This window comes from Leucoraja erinacea, chromosome 29 (genome assembly GCF_028641065.1).
Source record: "Leucoraja erinacea ecotype New England chromosome 29, Leri_hhj_1, whole genome shotgun sequence".
Classification (NCBI taxonomy): domain Eukaryota; kingdom Metazoa; phylum Chordata; class Chondrichthyes; order Rajiformes; family Rajidae; genus Leucoraja; species Leucoraja erinaceus.
The window spans coordinates 26,801,850-26,817,302 of NC_073405.1; the positions used below are offsets into that span (position 1 = coordinate 26,801,850).

The following is a 15,453-nucleotide window of genomic DNA, read 5'->3' on the forward strand; positions in this document are numbered from 1 at the left end:
ATATGTATATGCACATCCAAACATGCAGCAGTTAAAAAAATATGGGCACACAAGCGAATGCAGATGAGTGACCAAACATGCAGCAATAACTTTTAATCAGGACATATGCAGCTGCAAAATCATATCCAAACATGCTGCAATAAAATTAAAGTGGACACCAACAAATGCATATGCACAACCAAATATAGAGATGACTCGATGGTCAGACAAATTTGCAGATGCTGATTTAAGCCGAAGATAGACACAAAAAGCTGGAGTAACTCAGCGGGTCAGGCAGCATCTCTGGAGAGAAGGAATGGGCGACGTTTCAGGTCAAGACCCTTCTTCAGACCAAAGCTCTAAGATCTTTGCTTCGGTTAGGGATAAAGGAAACAAGAGATATAATCAGTGATGTGGAGAGATAAAGAACAATGAATCAAAGATATGCAAACATAGTAACAGTGATAAATAAAACAGGCCATTGTTAGCTGTTTGTAGGGTGCAAATGAGAAGCTAGTGCGACTTGGATGGGGGACGAGGAATAGAGAGCGAGGGAACGCCAGGGCTACCTGAAGTGAGAGAAATCAATATTCATACCACTGAGCTGCAAGCTGCCCAAGCGAAATATGAGATGCCGTTCCCCCGATTTGCATTTAACCTCACTCTGACAATGGAGGAGAGCTAGGACAGAAAGGTCCTTGTAGGAATGGGAAGGAGAATTAAAGTGTCCGGCAACCGGGAGATCAGGTTGGTTCAGGCGGGCTGAGCGAAGGTGTTCCCCGAAACGATCGCCCAGTCTACGTTTGGTCTCGCCGATGTATCAGAGTCCACATCTTGAACAACGGATACAGTAGATGAGGTTGGAGGAGGTGCAAGTGAACGTCTGCCTAACCTGAAAGGATTTTCGGGGTCCCTGGACAGAGTCGAGGGAGGAGGTATAGCGACAGGTGTTGCATCTTCTGCGGTTGCAGAGGAAGGTACCTGGGGAGGGGTGGTTTGGGATGAGTTAACCAGGGAGTTGCGTATGGGAACAGTCTCTGCGGAAGGCGGAAAAGGGTGGAGATGGGAAAATGTGGCTAGTGGTGGGATCCCGTTGGAGGTGGTGGAAATTTCAGAGGATTATGTGTTGTATGCAATGGCTGATGGGGTGGAAGGTAAGGACTAGGGGGAAGGGGAGCAAGGGCAAAGCTGCAGGGTAACAAGGAGACACGAGTGAGGACCTCATCTGTGATGGGAGAGAGGAAGCCCCATTTCCTAAAGAATGGGGACATCTCAGATGTCCTACTATGGAGCACCTCATCTTGGGCACAGATAAGGGGTGGACTGAGGAATTGGAAACATAGAAAATAGGTGTAGGAGTAGGCCATTCGAGCCAGCACCACCATTCAATATCATCATGACTGATCATCCAAAATCAGTATCCCGTTCTGGCTTTTCCACCAATATCCCTAGATTATCTTAGCCCTAAGAGCCAAATATAACTCTCTGTTGGACACATCCAGTGAATTGGCCTCCACTGCCTTCTGTGGCAGAGAATTCCACAGATTCACATCTCCCTGGATGAAAAGGGTTTTCTTCATCTCAAGTAGGGGATTCAATTTTTCCACTCCCCTTACCTATTCCAGCCTTTCCCACTCTGAATAAACAGACCTCCGCTAACTCTGCAGCAACCCCAACATTATCATAAAAGCCACCGACAAGGGAGGTGCTGTGGTAGTCTGGCTCGCTGATCTCCACTGAGTTGAGGCGAGGTGACAACTCTCAGACACCTCCTCGAATGGGGGCGCCGTCGAGTATGGCTGCCCAGTTTGTAGCTGTCCGTCTTTTCAATAACTTAGAAAGAAATGAGCTTATCCGCAGAAGCCAGACTGCTAGTAGAATAAAGTAACAATATACAGAACAGAGAGAAATTCTAGATAAAAAGTAGCAAACAGATAACAACTTCAGCAGAAGGCCTTGGGAGTCTTGACGTCAGGAAATGGTCCGAGACATTCCTGGACTTTCTCGTGTGAATGTGGGCTTTATGTTATGATTGGACGAAACTCGATGGGGAGACCTGAGGTAGTGACCACAGTGAAGAAGGGTATAAAGATAGAAAGCATCTCCATTTTCTTTGTGCCTCCAGGGGACATCAGAGGAGAGACACCTATTCTGCAGAATATGAAATTAATAAAAACACTTCTTTGTCTGAATTTGTCTCAAGAGCATTTGTGATTTTTGAATCTCACAACTTGGGGGCTCGTTCCGAGATCCAATACTCTAGACAGCTGACGGGAGTAGACGGACAAAGGGAAGGTGCACCCTGCTGAGTTCAGCAGTCTCAGACTCCTTGCTTGCCATCAGCTGTTTAAGCAGTAGTATCCGGACCACACAGAGACTCGGCAAAGAAGTGGGAGTAGTTGGAAATCGTGAAAAATCAATCGAGCAATTTCTGTGCACAGAACCCAGGTAGGAACAATGACTAATAAAGTACTTCCTGGGCGATTGTGGAAAGACCTTGTACGGGCAAGGCAGGTATGATGAACACTGTATTGAGAATATGATGAACATGGTATTAAGAATATGATGATGATAAATAAGGTAATTAAACACGGTGTTTAGAAAAAGGGAGGGGAAAAGGCTGTGGGCCAAATCCCCGCATTCTGCCCAATAGTCCGTTGGGGCAAATGCTGGACCCTGGAGGGCAGGAAATACCCAGGGGTTGGAGAAGCCAACATGATAAGGTATAGTCCGTTGGGACAAATGCAGAGCCGGAGGGGGCCAAAATACCCAAAGGAAAGAGAGACAGGGGCCGGGGTGGACGAAAATCACCCGGCCAACAGGACGGGGAGTCAAAGGGCAGAAGGGGAAGATAAGTTCGGTTGAAATTAGACCCCCGAGGGAGGTACCTAGGAGAGGACCCTGAGGGGGAAGGGGGTTTGTTAAATAGCCTCCTTGAAGATTCTTTAGGTCTGACAAGAACAGTTAGATCAATTCCTTTTCACAGAAGTGAAAAACAAGTAGTAAAGATTATGTTGCAGGCAGTAGAAAAACAGCAAATAAGGAACAGAGAGAGCAGGATGATGAAGGAGTTACTCCCGAAATTAGCAGATAAGAAGACGGCAAAGGCCAGGGACAACAGTGCAGGACAGGGAGAAAATATAAAATGAATAATCTATTTGAAGTAAGAACGGAACGAATGTGATTTGTATGTAAAAACCGGTTTGGAACGAATGGTTGTAAGATGAAAGGTTGGAATGAGCAAGTTGTAAAATTGAACACAGTGGCGGGGGCGAGCATTTGTACTGTAGTTCAAATTGGATTGCGAACAAGCTGTACAATTAACTCTTTGTATCCTCGTAACCTGAAAAAGGGAAGTTGTAAAAATCAGCTTTTGATTTTCTTTTAATCGTTTCTTGATGTTCTTTTAGATTTCTTGTCAGTAAAGTTAATTTGGAAAATTGTTACTAGTGCTAGGAATTGGACATTTAAAATAATGGTGAATATGGATTGAAATAATTGGAAATAAGTTAATTGATGAAACATGACCAGCTTTTATGGTTTGTTGTTTTATGGTAGACATTCAAGTTGAGAAACAGAGAGAGAGAGAGATACAGACACCGAGACACAGAGATACAGACAGAGAGAGAGAGAGAGAGCCAGGCACAGAGATACAGACGGTTCACCAGACTGATTCCTGGGATGTCAGGACTGTCTTATGAAGGAAGACTGGATAGACTTGGTTTATACTCTCTAGAATTTAGGAGATTGAATTTAGGAGATTGAGAGGGGATCTTATAGAAACTTACAAAATTCTTAAGGGGTTGGATAGGCTAAATGCAGGAAGATTGTTCCCGATGTTAGGGAAGTCCAGGACAAGGGGTCACAGCTTAAGGATAAGGGGGAAATCCTTTAAAACCGAGATGAGAAGAACTTTTTTTCACACAGAGAGTGGTGAATCTCTGGAACTCTCTGCCACAGAGGGTAGTTGAGGCCAGTTCATTGGCTATATTTAAGAGGGAGTTAGATGTGGCCCTTGTGGCTGAGGGGATCAGAGGGTATGGAGAGAAGGCAGGTACAGGATACTGAGTTGGATGATCAGCCATGATCATATTGAATGGCGGTGCAGGCTCGAAGGGCCGAATGGCCTACTCCTGCACCTAATTTCTATGTTTCTATGTTTCTATGAGTCAGACAGAGAGAGAAAGACAGAGACAGAGAAAGAGAAAGAGAGAGAGAGAGAGAGAGAGAGAGAGAGAGAGAGAGAGAGAGAGAGAGAGAGAGAAAGAGAGAGAGAGAGAGGAAAGAGAGAGGGAGAGAGAGAGAGAAGAGAGAGAGAGAGAGAGAGAGAGAGAGAGAGAGAGAGAGAGAGAGAGAGGGAGAGAGAGAGAGAGAGAGAGAGAGAGAGAGAGAGAGAGAGAGAGAGAGAGAGAGAGAGAGAGAGAGAGAGAGAGAGGAAGAGAGAGAGAGAGAGAGAGAGGAAAGAGAAAGAGAGGAGAAAGGAGGAGAGAGAGAGAGAGAGAAAAAAGAGAGAGAGAGAGAAGGAAAAGAGAGAGAGAGAAGGAAAAGAGAAAAGGAGAGAGAGAGGAGAGAGAGAGGGAGAGAGAAAAGAGAGAGAGAGAGAGAGAAAAGAGAGAGAGAGAGAGAGAGAGAGAGAGAGAGAGAGAGAGAGAGAGAGAAACAGAAGTAGGAGACGACAGGATGACAGATTATCCCTTGGGGCACCCATAAACTGAGAGGGCTAAAAAAAAAAAAAAAAAAAAAAAAAATAAATAAAAAAAAAATGCTTCACCCTATATCCCTGATGGGGAAGGAAATGGATTAGGGCTTTGGAGGAGGAGAACGTGGGACGATTATTGGCCATGAAAGATTTGAAGGCACCATTGGTAAAAGTAGTGGGAACCACTAAGTGTCAGATAAAGATGATGTAAATTGTTACAACCGGGCCGACAAAAGACTACAAACATGGCCGCCGCTCACAAACTTACCGGCTACAGCGCCATCTTCTGGTTGGATGCCGTCATGACCGAGGGTATGCAGGCCCCTCAGCAAATGTTACCCACTTAAGGTGAACCCCAAGGAACAAAGGGGAATGAAAAGGTGGAGAGTTGAAAATGAACAAGAAAAAGAAGGCATGTGGACATTATATTATGAACTATTGTGGTGGAAGTCATTCTTCTTAAAGTCAAGCAGAATTGAAGGAGGTGGTGGGATTGTCATTTATTTCCAACCCCCGATTCAGCAAACAGTTGGTCTCTGCGGTCAATGTCAATGAACAAGGCCCCTGGTTGAAAAGACTGAAATAAGTGATGAACTGACACAAGTGAGTCCTATGAGGGAACCAAGCGGGGCCAGAGAATTACATGCCAATAATACATGTCTTGGGGAACTTTTCCTCAAAGTCCTATCAGGAGTGAAATTAATCTGGAGATTATAAGCCCTAACTGGACTGGGGTCCCCAAGAGAGAGAAAGGGATTTAAGGAAGAAGGATGTCAAGAAAGGCCAGGATGAGGTAGGTTTTTTTAATTAGATGGGAAAGGCAGAGTTGAAAGTTGAGGGGGAACTTCTTTACTCAGAGAGTGGTAGCTGTGTGGAATGAGCTTCCAGTGAAGGTGGTGGTGGCAGGTTCGATATATGGTTATATGGTATACCCTTAGAAAGTATTTGTTGATGTGGACAATTTGTTGGTTTGTTCCACAAGTGAAGAGAGAGAAATACTTCAGAATATAAGACAGCAGATGATGACCTTGGGAAAGGTAGGATATAGTTCAGACTAGATTGGGAATTTTGAAATTGTATGGTGAAATGGAAAAAGTACATGTCAAAGAAGTTAAATTAAAATGCAGACAAAGCAGCTGAAACAGCATCTGGAAGAGATGTCCAGGGTAAGTCTGAATCGATTTAGGTATGAGCACTGTAGTGTCGTTTATGTTGAATAAGGTAATTAAGAGGTTTGGTAAACCTACAGAAATCAGCTTTGACAACGGATTGTTTTCATTTGATGAAAAGAATAAATGGAACATTGAAGGTTAAAATAAATAAGATTTGTGTAATGCTCTGCCATTGGCACTGAAGAAATGTTGCATGCAAACTAACCAGCAGGTGACACAATGGAGAAGTTCCTGCAAGGGACCGAGTTTGGAACAGTTACCGATTAGAATTTAAAAAGTATATGAAACAGTTAATAATGATATACAAGTCTATTTATGAACAGGTAAAGTAAAAGCTGTCGGAGATGGACCAGGAAGAAGGACCCTTTAAACCTGAAGACAAGGTGTATGTATGAGTTTTCTAAATCACCGACCGATGTTCGTTTAGAAGGTTGAGATACCTAGTACGATTTCAATAATTACATGAGGGCTGGCCCACAGGTACGAATAGACAATAGCCCTGAGGTAATTGAACAGGAGGACAAAGAAGAGTAGAGTTTTAACAAGAACTTGTTTGACATCAGTGGTGGGAAATAATGGAAAGGATACTAAAGACAATATTATAGGAATTTGGACAAATAGGGTAGGATTAGGAAGAATTAGCATGGATTTGTGATTGTGACATTTGACTAATCTTGATTTTTCTTAAAAGAGGTTATTAGGAAAATTGATGAGGTTAAAGTGGTGAACTTCAGTAAGGCCTTTGACAAAGTTCAATAAAGGAAATAAGGTTGGTTAAGAAGTGGTTAGTAAGGAATAGCAAGATGGATTAAAAGTGACTGTTGGGAAATGTCAGAGAGTAATGGTGGATGGATGCTTATCAGGTTGGAGGTCAATGACTAGAGGGGTACCTCAGGGATGTGTGTTGGGACCACTGTTGTTTGTCATGTGAATCAATAATATGGATGTTGGTGTGGTAAGATAGATTAAGAAGTATGTAGATAATACTAAGATACGTGGTGTTGTGAATAATTAAGTAGATTTTAAAAAATGTACAGAGAGATTTAAGTCATTTGGAAGACTGGGTTGAAACATGACAGATGGATTTAATGTTGATAAGTGTGAGGTGATACAACTTGGCAGGACAAATTCAAATTAGACTTACATGGTAAATGATTGTGAATTGAGGAATGAAGTTGAACAGAGGGATCTAGGAACAACTGTGTATAATTCCCTGAAGGTGGAATCTCGTGTAGAAAGGATGGTAAAGAAAGATTTTGGTGTGTTGGCCTTTATAAATCAGAGCATTGTGTATAGAAGTTGGGTTGTAATGTTAAATTGTACAAGGTATTGGTGAGGTCAATTGTGGAGTATGGTGCATAATTTTGGTAGGCATAATTATAGGAAAAAGGTTAAAATAGAGAGTACAGAGGAGATCAATTAGAATGTTGACTGGGTTTCAGCAACTAAGATACAGAGAAAGGTTGAACAAGTTAGGTTTTTATTATTTGGGAAAGATAGAAGGAATACCCACCATGGTAATGATGTTTTCTTAAGGAACTGTTTACTGGCAGTATCTCATTCTATTACAGAATTAAAAACCAAGGAGCTGTTGGCACAGAGTCCCCATCTCGACTTGCCAATCCATTCTGTGAAAGCAGAGAACTGGGATCTTGTAAAATCATGGAAGGAAGAAAAGCTGCAACCAAAGTGGACTGGACCCTACCTTGTGTTATTAATCACCGAGACAGCAGTACGAACAAAAGAAAAAGGGTGGACACACGCAAACCGATTTAAGGGTCCTGTGGAGGCCCCACCAGACAATATCAGCCCGTAGACTGTGCGTGAAGGGAAGGAACCATTGACTTTGTGCCTATTCGGATGTTGTATTATTCCCTGCGCTGGCCTTCAGAACACAGTATGACTAGCGAGAGGAGGATAGGGAGGCGAAGAATCTGCTGCTAGCACTAGAAAAGGAAGATATAGTATAATTCAAAAGATGCGTAGCAAAAAGAAAAATGGTGGATTGTGAGAGAAGGGTTAATAGGGATGATTGAATTATACTAGAACTCTGAAAAATATAACTTAGAAAGAAATGAGCTTATCCGCAGAAGCCAGACTGCTAGTAGAATAAAGTAACAATATACAGAACAGAGAGAAATTCTAGATAAAAAGTAGCAAACAGATAACAACTTCAGCAGAAGGCCTTGGGAGTCTTGACGTCAGGAAATGGTCCGAGACATTCCTGGACTTTCTCGTGTGAATGTGGGCTTTATGTTATGATTGGACGAAACTCGATGGGGAGACCTGAGGTAGTGACCACAGTGAAGAAGGGTATAAAGATAGAAAGCATCTCCATTTTCTTTGTGCCTCCAGGGGACATCAGAGGAGAGACACCTATTCTGCAGAATATGAAATTAATAAAAACACTTCTTTGTCTGAATTTGTCTCAAGAGCATTGATAGACTCGGTTTGTACTCGCTAGATTTTAGAAGATTGAGGGGGGATCTTATAGAAACTTACAAAATACTTAAGGGGTTGGACAGGCTAGATGCAGGAAGATTGTTCCCGATGTTGGGGAAGTCCAGGACAAGGGGACATTTTTCACACAGAGAGTGGTGAATCTCTGGAACTCTCTGCCACAGGAGGTAGTTGAGGCCAGTTAATTGGCTATATTTAAGAGGGAGTTAGATGTGGCCCTTGTGGCTAAACGGATCAGGGGGTATGGATAGAAGGCAGGTACATGATACTGAGTTGGATGATCAGCCATGATCATATTGAATGGCGGTGCAGGCTCGAAGGGCCGAATGGCCTACTCCTGCACCTATTTTCTATGTTTCCACATCGATGTTGAGCGCCTTCATATCTCTCTTGCAGACATCCTTGTCACGTAGCTGGGGGCGGCCGATAGTTCTCCTCCCAGATGTCAGCTCTTCATAGAGGATGTCTTTTGGAATACGGCTATCCTCCATGCTGTGGACATGGCCTAGCCACCGCAGTCTGCGCTGCCTGAGTGGAGTGTTCATACTGGGAAGGCCAGCGCGAGACAGGATCTCGGCGTTGGACACTCTGTCTTGCCATGATATGGCGGATGCTTCTCAGGTGGAAGGTGTTGAGTCTTCTCTCCTGCCTGGCATATGTAGCCCATGTTTCACTGCCGTACAGCTGCGTGCTGATGACTCAGGAGATTGATAGGTTCTTGATTAGAGGGCATCAAGGTTATGGGGAGAAGGCAGGAGAATTGGGTTGAGATGGTAAAATAGATCAGGTATGATTGAGTAGCGGAGAACCCGTTGGGCTGAATGGCCTAATTCCGCTCCTATGACATGGGTATAATCGTATATAGAGTTCCGTTTTGCATGATGTGCCACAGGAGTGGATACTGTGGCATCTCCTGTTGCTAGTGTCCCCATTATTGTTTGCTGCGTGTTTGGATGTGCATTTGCAGTTGCTTGTCTGTCCCTTTTTTTTTAAATTGCTGCATGTTTGGTTGTCAAGAGTATTTTATTGTTATATGTCCCAGTTAGAACAATGAAATTCTTACTTGCAGCAGCAGAACAGAAACTACAAACATAATAAACTGTAAACAATGGAATCAATTTCAGTGGTGTGTTATATATATGTGTGTATATATATATTGTGTGTATATATATATATGTGTGTGTGCATATATATATATTTATGTGTGTATATATGTGTGTGTGCATATATATATATATATATGTGCGTGTGTGTGTGTGTATATATATCGTGTTGGTCGCTTGCAAAGAGGAGCTAATGTTCCGCCACGTCAAATTATCGTTAAGTTCTTAGACATTTCAACTTTGAAAAATTTATTAAAGAAGATAACCCATGGAGAAAATCTTACATTTGCTGATAATATTGTCAGATTTTACAGAGACTACACTCGGGAAATACTGGAAAAAAGACGCCAGTTTAAAAGGGCAAGCAGTATTTTACAAGGACATTCTGAAGTTCGTTATGGCATTATCTATCCAGCTAAAATGCTTATCACGTACAATGCTAAGCAACGTTCATTCATGGATCCAGATTCAGCTTGCAAATATGCCCAGGAGATTTTAAACAAAATTCAAGGAAGAACAGAATAATAAGCCATTTCGCACGTTGAACTTGTTTTTTTTGTTTCAAAAAAGACACTAGAATTGTTCAGACGGTTCTCAGACAGACTTATCTGGCAAGAATGTGTTTTTCAATAACAGAGTCCTAACTTTATTTTGAATTGAAAGTGTGATTAATGACGAGGTACTTTAACCCATAATAACTTTTATTTTATTTCAAATCTTCTAGCTTTTCTTCTATTTTATTTTAAACTTTTTAGCTATTAACCAGCCTGACATGATAATTTTGGTTATAACTGGAACCGACTAACGCTGGATGATACTTTATTAGGGGGGCAAAGCCCAGTGCATAATTCCATCGACGGAGGTCAATTTAAAATTAATCCTAGCTACCATAGGTGGCTTTTTTGTAATATATCGCTTTTTTGATAACTTACACTCACTTTTTTTGTTTATTCACTATTATGAGTTGTATGATTTAACAATTTTTATGAACACTTCATTTTATGTTTTTCTCTTTCCCTTAATTATGTTTAATAGTGCCAGGAGATGTAAAACTAGTGCAGAAATTATGAAGGACAACCCTGGACTCGGGATTTCGAGATACTTGGCTGCATCACAAGAATCATATATTCTGGTAATAATAGTCAATGCAAGATAATAGTCGAATAAACACCGGAGGTCTCACTTTCTGTAGTTGGAACATTAGAGGTGCGAATGAGCCAATTAAGAGGGGTAAAATTCTGGCACAATTAAAATCATTAAATATGGATATTGCTTTCCTACAAGAAACGCATTTGAAACAACAAACTCAGATCAGATTAAGGGCAAATTGGATAGGTCAAACCTATTGCTCTGCATTCATTTCTAAAACAAGAGGCACGGCCATTATAATTCGGAAAGGTATACCTTTTAAATTAAAGAAGTCCATATCTGATACAGAGGGAAGATACGTTATAGTCACGGGAGAAATTTATAATACACCATTAACTATGATAAATATCTACGCGCCTAATTTTGATAACCCCCAATTTTTTACGAAAATAGTAGATATAATTGCAGAGCATTATTTTCAAAATATAATAACGGGGGTAGATTTTAATTGTGTTATAGACCCATATTTAGATAAATCAATAAAGGTACGGAAGCTCCTTGTTAAAACTAAGACCTGTGAATTTTTAAATACTTATATAAAAAATAATAACATAACTGATGTTTGGGGAATAGCAAACCCAAGTGGAAGGGAATATTCGTTTTACTCATCGGTTCATAAAACTTATTCACGAATTGACTATTTCTTATTGGATACAAAATTAATCCCGCATACGACTAAACCATCATACCATAATAGTATTATTTCTGATCATTCACCACTGACTTTTATACTTAAAATTGAGCGAATGCCGGGTATAAAACCTTTTTGGAGATTCAATGCACAAATATTAAATATTTCGAAATAATTGAGAGGCCGGGTATTTCTGTATCGCTATTATGGGAAACCTTTAAGGCATACATGCGTGGTGCTATAATCTCTTATCAAAGTTTTCAAAATAAAGAAAATAAAAGAGAACTTCAGCGGATAGAACAGGAAATAAAATTACTAGAATTGGACAATGCAACTGACCCAACCATAGATAAACATAATAAGATAACCTTATTGAAATATAAACTCAATAGAATATTATCGGCAAGAGTAATAAGATTATTCCAAATTACAAAACAGGCACACTTCGAATTTGGGGATAAGCCACATAAATTACTAGCGAGGCAACTGAAGCAACAAGAAAAGGAAAATACTATCACTAAAATTAAATCTGATAAGGGTGAGCTTCTAACACTACCAAAGGATATTACTAAAAGGTATGCCCAATTTTATCATAATTTATACACAACTAAAATAAATACAGATGATAGTAAAATCACAATTTTTTTAGATAATTGCAATCTCCCTAAATTGGATAGTTTAGAACAAGAGGAATTAGGAGCACGGATTACTAGTGAAGAAATAAAACAAATAATAAACTCACTGAAAAATGAGAAGACCCCAGGACCAGATGGTTTTAGTAATGAATTTTATAAACAATTTCAGGACTCAATTGTACCAAGATTACTCAACTTATACACGCAGGCTTATACCGAAAATAAACTACCAGAAACTTTAGCAGAATCAACAATAACGCTTATACCAAAAAAAGATAAAGATTTAGAGGAACCGGGTTCTTACAGAGCTATATCACTTCTAAATACGGATCAGAAAATTTTAGCAAAGATTCTAGTTAGAAGACTGAATAATTATATTAACAAATTGGTAAACCCGGATCAAACGGGATTTATACCCAAAAGACAATCATTTAATAATTTGAGAAGGCTTTTCAATATAATGTACTCTCACAAAGAGGACATTGAAGATATTTCAGTTGTTACGCTGGATGCAGAGAAGGCATTTGATCAGGTAGAATGGCAGTATTTATATAAGGTACTCCAAAAATTTAACACGGGAGAGAATTTTATTAGATGGGTTAAACTACTTTATGATAAACCTACGGCAAGAATATTAACTAATAATATGTTATCTCCAAAATTTTATTTATCAAGGGGTAATAGGCAGGGTTGTGCCTTATCACCATTGCTATTTGCCCTTATGATAGAACCGCTGGCTGAATTTAGAAATCATCCGAATATTCACGGATATACTAAGGACTCAAAGAATAAAATGTCATTATATGCTGATGATATTCTTTTATATATTACTAATACACAAACGAGTATACCCACCTTATTAACACTAATTGAGGAATTTGGCTCTTTTTCAGGATATAAAATAAATTGGAATAAAAGCAAAATTATGTCTTTAAAACCACAGGATGCGAGACACTTATTAAAATTCCCTTTCAAAATTGCAACAGAAAAATTCAATTATTTGGGTATTCAAATTACGAGAAGACACAAATCATTATTTAGCGCCAATTTTATGCCACTATTAAATAAACTGAATGATATGATTAAATTTTGGAAAACGCTCCCGCTCTCATTGCAGAATTAACGCTATAAAAATGACTTTCTTATCACAATTAATATATTTGTTTCAAGCGATCCCAATATATATTCCAAAATATTTTTTCAAAAAACTAGATTCTAATATCACTAATTTTATATGGGATTATAGAGCACACAGAACTCAACGAAAGCATTTGTGTAAACCTAAAGAAGTTGGGGGTTTATCATTACCTAACTTTACGTATTACTACTGGGCAGTGCATATTAAGAACATAATGTACCACCGGTTGGATAGTTCCACTCACCAGTCGGAGTGGATAAGAATGGAGAAAGGGGAGTTTTTCTCGTACGATATAGGAACGATCTTGTTCTCACCGATAAAATTGAATAGTATAATATATAGGAACCCAATTATTCACAATACAATAAGAATTTGTAAACAAATAAAATTATCCTTGAAATTAAATAATCTATCAGTACTAACCCCACTATTGAATAACCCTGCATTCAAACCATCTCTTATCGACAAAACATATAAACAATGGGATAGACTGGGGATTAGGAAAGTAGGAGATATGTATGAATTGGGCAAATTGTTATCATTTCAACAATTAAAATCAAAAGTTAAACTGAATGATAATCAATATTTTAAATATATACAGGTATGTGACTTTATGAAGAAATATACACATAGATTTCAAACTATATTTTTAGACCCTTTAGAAGAAGCAATGAATATTAAGGCTGATTCACAAAAACTAATATCATACTTTTATAATAATATATTAAATAGAGAATCACCCTCCAACAGAAGAGAAGATTGGGAACATGAACTAATGATAAAGATCCCAAACGATAGATGGGAAAAGTATCTGATGAACACACATAATTGTTCCATTAATGCAAGACATAATTTAATTCAATTTAAACTATTACATAGACTATATTATTCAAAAACGAGGTTGAATAAATTCTACCCAAACGTCTCTCCCAGATGCGATAAATGTTTGTTTCAAAATGCTAATATAACACATTAATTTGTAGGATGTACAAAGTTGAATAAATTTTGGAGCGATATATTTACAAAGCTTTTCAAGTCAAGAATAGAACCTAATACGGAATGGATTATATTTGGAATAATAGTAGAATATATCAATTTAAATAAAGACCAAAAAGTTTTTTTTAATTATGGGTTAATAATTGGAAAGAAATTGACTTAAATTTTGGAAAAATACAGCTATTCCAACTGTTAAAATGTGGATTAGGAATATGATGGACATAGCACACCTTGAAGAAATGAGAGTCCGACTAATAGATAAATATGACCAATTCTTAAGGAGTTGGTCCCCTTTCATCGACTTTTTGTAATCATGTGATGCAGCGGTACCGTAAAGATTACTGATTTCAGGTCAGGTCGTGGATAGATTTACATCTCCGAACAAAGATTTGAAAAAAAAAATGTAAGGGTTCTCTCCTATTTCTACTTTTTCTTTTCTTATATGCACACTTCACGTTTTTCTATTTTCTACTGTCTATTTTTCCTCTTTTTTCTATTTTTTTTCCCCGTCTTTCTTACTTCCTTTTCAAAAACATAAAACTAGAGGTTGTACCTAGAATGTATTACGTTATGACATAGTTGGCACCTAAAATTAGGTACCACTGTATTGTTTTGTATTGTATTAACTTCTAATAAAATAAAATATTTAAAAAATATATATATATTGTTTACCATCAGGCTATTAAACACTATTGTGGGCGCAGCATTTGTTTTGTCTTTTTACACTTATTTTTTGTTTTTTATGTGTATGTGCGTGTATATATATTTACTAGTCTATGCAGTTCAGAGCATATTTGGAGGTTGCCGTGTTTAATAGCCTGATGGTTGTGGGGAAGCAGCTGTTCCTGAACATGGACGATAGTTTTCAGATACTTCCCCATGGCAGGAGTGAAATGAAGTTGCTGGTGTCCCCATTATTTTTTCTATTGCTGCATGTTTGGATGTACATTTGCTGTTGCTTGTGCGCCTATATTTTTTGTTGCGTGTTTGGATGTGCATTTGCTGGTGTCTCCATTTTTTTATTGCTTCATGTTTAGATACGCATCTTCAGTTGCTCGTGTCCCCATTAATTTTATTGCTACATGTTTGGTTGTGCATCTGTATTTGCTCGTGTGCCCATTATTTTTTATTGCTGTATGTTTCAAGAGTCAAGAGGGTTTGATTGTCATATGTCCCAGATAGAACATTCTTACTTGCTGCAGCACAACAGAATACGTAAACATAGTACATTGTGAATATAATAAACAAGAAAAAAGAGTTGTGCGTGTGTGTACACACGCACGCACAATGCTGGAGTAACTCAGCGGGTCAGGCAGCATCTGGAGAGAAGGAATGGGTTTCGTTTTGGGTTGAGACCCTTCAGACTTGTCAGGGGACAAAGGACATTTGTTGTCACATACACCAATTGGTGCAGTGAAATTTGAGTTACCATGCAGCACATAAATAACATAAAAACACTTTAGAACTTAACATAAAAAAACGCCCCGCCAC

The 15,453-nt window shown here is 39.0% G+C and overlaps 1 long non-coding RNA gene across 1 annotated transcript; it reads left to right on the top strand.

Moving 5' to 3' along the window:
• Window positions 1-4,731: 4,731 nt before the first annotated feature.
• Window positions 4,732-8,272, top strand: LOC129711353 (uncharacterized). The gene is made up of 2 exons (XR_008725823.1): window positions 4,732-5,281; window positions 7,422-8,272. It is a non-coding gene; the product is annotated as an uncharacterized LOC129711353 (long non-coding RNA).
• The last annotated feature ends 7,181 nt before the right edge of the window (window positions 8,273-15,453 follow it).